The sequence below is a fragment of the Sinocyclocheilus grahami genome, unplaced genomic scaffold (assembly GCF_001515645.1).
Source record: "Sinocyclocheilus grahami isolate Dianchi unplaced genomic scaffold, SAMN03320097.WGS_v1.1 scaffold4127.1, whole genome shotgun sequence".
NCBI lineage: Eukaryota > Metazoa > Chordata > Actinopteri > Cypriniformes > Cyprinidae > Sinocyclocheilus > Sinocyclocheilus grahami.
In genome coordinates, this window is record NW_015509124.1 from 7,665 (window position 1) to 13,331 (window position 5,667).

At 37.0% G+C, this 5,667-nt stretch overlaps 1 pseudogene; it reads right to left on the minus strand.

The window, feature by feature from the left end:
• Positions 1-233: 233 nt before the first annotated feature.
• Positions 234-5,667, minus strand: part of LOC107576666 (glycogen phosphorylase, muscle form-like) — an 8,018-nt pseudogene continuing 2,584 nt past the window's right edge.

Sequence of the window (5,667 nt, forward strand, 5' to 3'; positions counted from 1 at the left end):
ACCGACATATACTGTATATAAACATGCCACAAAGCTAGATGTGCTGACAGCTTGTCGCTGGAACAGGGAAGCAGAGAAGTTGTGAGGTATTCTGGCTGTCTGACGGCAAAATGGAGTAACATCTCCTATGACATGTCACTGTTAAAATCACCTTTATACATCTTCACAATGGTAAATAAATTGAATGTGACAATGGCTATAACAAAAGGAAGATTTTGTTGTTGTGGAACAACTTAGCGGGGATCGTCTGGGGCTGCGATCTTCTCCAGACTAGGCTCCATGCCCCAGATCTCACGAGCGTACTGGGCGATGGTGCGGTCGCTGGAGAATTTGCCACAGCCAGCAATGTTGTGGATGACCATCTTGGTCCATTCTTTAGTATTCTGTTTGAGAGTTTCGAACAAATTAGAAGTTAATTATATGACATATTTCCAAATAAACGTGTGTTCTGTCACTGATGGAACAGCCATCTTGAATTTAAAGCCCCCATTGGAGTGTATTCCTAATTAAATACGTATGCACATATACACATTTAAAATGTAGTCTTCTTCTTCAGGCAAAATGGACCAAAAATATGAACCACTCGTCTTGTTCACATACACTACAATTCAAATACTTGGGAAAAAACACAGTAAAAATATTATTATCAAACGTAGCATTAGTTCTGGCAGGTCATGTTAGTCAAGCTTGCATCAGCTGACTCTCAGCTGATCCCCATCTACCTATGGGAATACGACACCTATCTAAGCATTCATATATAAGGTCCCTCAGTATTATCAGCAGTTTTCGCATTGCTCAATAGCTAATTACCCTCCTCCATCCCCAGCTCCTCCTCTGTCAGTCAGGATTCAGCCTTTGATCTGATTCTGATTATCCTTTGAATCAGACTATTTCTAAAATGTGTACATAAAATGATTGAACTTTAACGATATCTGCAATACATTTATGTTGGTTCTGTTTACCCTGGGGGGTTATCGCTGCTCTCCCTGCTCTCATCCATGCTAGGCTGCATGGATGCGCAGGGAGTTCTTGCCCAGAACAGAACCATACCGCCAATCCAAACTGTATGCTAATTGTCAATCATCTTTGACGATAGTGGTCCTGACAGAAATATGTTATTACCCATTTAAAATAACTGTTTTCTATTCTAATATATTTTAAAATGTAATTTATTCCTGCAACGCTGAATTTAGAGAAGCCATTACTTCAATCTTCAGTGTCGCAAGATCCTTCAGAAATCATTCTAATATGCTGGACTTGGTGCTCAAGAAACATTTCTTATTATTATCAACTGATGAAAATAGTGCTTCTTAATATTTTTGTTGAACTTGTGATACTTTTTTTCAGGATGTTTAAGAGATTTCATTCAAAAACAATAAATATTACCTACCCCAAACTAAAGGCTTTTGGCTAGAGACTCTACCTGACATACACTGAAACATTTGAAGTTTTTTTTGTAATACAAACCTTATACAGGGCACTGACTTTCTCCTGACATTTAATGTAGTCTTCATAGTCAGCAAACACCTTGAATCTGCGATCACACCAGACAACCAACATTTTTAGCAATTTATATGATCAGTGTTAAACTGTGACTGTGTGAGAAAGGGAATGAAAAGGACAGAGATATCTAAAAAAATTAAAATAAATAAATAAAAGAGAGACATAGCACTAGGATTTGTTTTTGTTGTTGTTTTTCTTACCTGTCATGGCGCATCAGCATCTTAACAATGTCTTTAAACTGATCAGGCTCTCCAGGGCTGAAGAATCCTCCAGAGATCTGATCAATGACTTGCTTCAGTTCTGGAATGCGGTTATAATACTCCATGGCATCATATCTGGAAACAAACCAACTTCAGCTAAGTCAAGCAGAACTGTTTCTGATACTCTAATTTCTAACCTTTCCTTCCGTAGAATACAATTGAGAGCATTTTAATTTTCTTATTTTGCTAATGCCCACATCTCCATTTAAGTGGATGAACGTTTCATAAAATAAATGTAAAACGATAAAGCTTTTATAAACATTAACAAATGAATGCACTAAAACTAAAAATGCTATTCAGCAAATCATTAATTGAAGCTTGCTATGTCACCCTTTCTTATCCAAAGCTTCCACATCCTTCACTCTCATGCCGAAGATGAAGAGGTTCTCTTCTCCCGCCTCTTCAGCCATCTCCACGTTAGCCCCATCCATGGTGCCGATGGTCAGAGCTCCATTCAGCATGAACTTCATGTTACCTGTTCCAGAAGCTTCTGTTCCTGCTGTGGAGATCTGCTCGGACAGGTCAGCTGCAGGGATGACTGTAAAAAGAGAGAAAGACGTAAGCGGAGTGAGAAGTGTGAGTGAATCAATAATACAGGAAGCTGGTCCAATAATAAAATCTGTCAGTAAGTTTGCATCCTACCTTTCTCAGCCAGTGTAACCCTGTAGTTCTCAAGGAAGATGACTTTCAGACGATCTCCCACCACACTATCATTATTTACCACTTCTCCAATTGCCGTGATCAGCTTGATGATCATCTTAGCTGTGTGATACCCAGGAGCAGCCTTAAAGATGCATGATTTAGCCAATTAGTGTTCAAACTTCAGTAGAACACATCTGATTGGTCAGTGAAGCGATCACTCTCACCTTTCCTCCAATCATAATGGTCCTAGGAGTCCAGGCCTTGTTGGGCTCCTTCTTGATGCCTGATCACACAAAATATACTTTCTTTGGAAAGAAATACTAGCTTGCTGACCAAGATACTGCACACTACACACTGTATACTGCCTACTAAAATAAAAATACTGTGAAAACTTATGAAGTAAACAAACTTTCCAGTAGCATGCTAGATATTCATTACTTGGTGTATGAGAAGCTTGTAAAACTAGAGCAATATTTAGCTGTTTCCTGAGAAACCTGAATTATTTTTAACTTACGGTTGTAGAGGGTGATGATGTGTAGACAGTTCAACAGCTGTCTTTTGTATTCATGGATCCTCTTCACTTGGACATCAAACATGGAGTTTGGGTTGATTTTTACGTTGCATTGTTCTTCTAGAAGCACTGCAAATTTCATCTTATTTTCCTGCAAATGACAAAGCAACATAACACAATGCCCATCATTTTCATGTAGAATATGCGCTAAATTTCCCACTGAATGTGATTTTGTTTGTCTCACCTGTTTGACTTTGGCAATGTCTCGAATTAAAGCATCATCATCCACAAACTTCAAGAGGCTCTTCAGCTGGCTCAGGTCGCGGATATAGTCCTCTCCAATTCTCTAATTTTTTACATAAGACAGGGGCTTTCAGTCTACACTGACTTAAATTTCAGTGTTTCTCAAGGCTTGGACTAAAATATGTATCAACTACGGTTATCATATTTTTTGTATGTTCCCCCAGTGTTTCCTACCTGTTTTGCTAACTTTTTTATCAGTAATGTTCCTTACCTCAGCGATAACCTCAGCCAGTCCAGGGTTACACATGACAAGCCAGCGACGAGGTGTGATACCATTGGTCTTGTTCTGAAACTTCTGTGGGTCCACATCATAGAAGTCCTTAAAACTGTACACAAAATCAACCCCAACAAATTAGATAGGACTATTTTAGAGCTGTACACATCTCTGAGTTATTCACCAGGGCTAAGCATTATATGAAATTATGGTAATGACAGACATATTATGTTGATATAAATAACGGCCTTTAAAAGTATTTGGGCGTTTAAGATGCAAATGTATGAATGTCATTGCTGTGGACAAGTATGCTTATGTTGTCTTTTCTTCAAATAAATGCTCATGTTCAAATTTTGGGCTTTTTTGAAAGAAATTATACTTTTGTTTGGCAAGGATGTATTAAAGTGATCAAAAGTGACAGAAAAGACATTTATAACATTACAAAATATTTCTATTTTTAGGGTTTCCACAAAAATATTAAGCAGCACAACTGTTTTCAACATTGAAAATAATAAGAAATGTTTCTTGAGCGCCAAATTGTCATATTATAATGATTTCTGAAGGATCATGTTGCACAGAAGACTCGAGTAATGCCTGCTGAAAATTCAGCTTTGCTATCACAGTAATAAACTCTATTCTACTAAAATAGAATATATATAAAAAATAGAAAAATAGAAAATGTATTCAGTAGTAATAATATTTCGCAGTATAACAATTTTTACTGTATTTTTGATCAAATAAATGCAGCCTAGATGAGATATATTTTTAAGATGCATTAAAAATCTTACCATATGCATTTTGTATACATTTTTAAATGTGGCTTAAGTGTCCAAATACTTTTTTGGTGCACTGTGTTGTAATATAAAGCGTTAAGAGACATACACAGTGTCTTTAATAATGTCCGAGTGGATTTGTGCCACGCCATTGACTCTGGGACAGGTGTGTCATAGGGAAGGGCAAGGATGACCTGGTGAATTGAACAGGTACAGATGTAATGGGAAAACGTACAGATACAGTACATCTAAAATAAAAGACAAAATTTGGGTCTTGCTTTGCATATTGGTTATTCTGCTTTAGGCTCTACTGACCTTCCTGATGTAGACTACTGTTCAAAAGATTGAACAGTTTTTTTTTCATGTTTTTGAAAGAAGGCTTCATTTATTTGATCAAAAAATACAATAAAAACAGTAATATTGCGAAATATTATTACAATTTAAAAGAACTGTTTTCTCTTTTAACATATTTTGAAATATAATTTATTCCTGTGATGGCAAAGCTGAATTTTCAGCAGCCATTACTCCAGTCTTCAGTGTCACATGATCTTTCAGAAATCATTTTAATATGATAAACTGATGGCTTTTTCTTATTATTATTATTACTATTCATATGAAAACAGTTGTGCTGCTTAATATTTTTGTGGAAACAAAGATAATTTTTTTTCAGGATTCTTTGATGAATAGAAAGTTCAAAAGAACTGCATTTGTTTGAAATATAAATCTTTTGTAATTATAAATGTCTTTATTATCAATTTCTATGCTGTCTCTATGCTGAATAAAAGTATTAATGTCTTTAAAAAAAAATCTTACTGACCCCAAACTTGAATGGTCATGTACAAGTAAAAAAGAGATTGTATTTCAAAATGTGAATAAAGGCATTTCCATACCAAATAAATGTAGATACATGGTTTCTTTGCGCTCACCTGTGTGTCCACCCATTTCACTCCATCAGGGTTGTGCTCCACTCGACCATAGAAATGCACAGGACGCATGTATTCAGGCCGGGCTTTTTCCCAAGGATTGCCATAACGCAGCCAATCATCCGCTTCCTCCACCTGCCAGATAATGTCAGTCATTTACTGAGAGCCAAATGCACCAAAGAGAGGTGAAATACATTTCACTGAGATACTGTTGTAAGTGTGCTTTACCTGCCAGCCATTCACGATTTTCTGATTAAAGATTCCAAACTCATATCGGATTCCATATCCATATGCTGCCAGGCCCAAAGTTGCCATGGAGTCCAAGAAACAAGCTGCAGAAAAAGAAAATAAAGTGAATTAAAGCACCATCCCATAAACCCAAGCTCTCTATTAATCTTATGATCAGCACATTTAAAGAGACTAAGTTCACCTGCCAGTCGACCAAGGCCTCCGTTGCCTAGGCCAGCATCCTCCTCCATGTCCTGCAGCTCCTCCATATCCAGACCCAGCTGAGAAGAAACAGAATATGAGAGCAAGA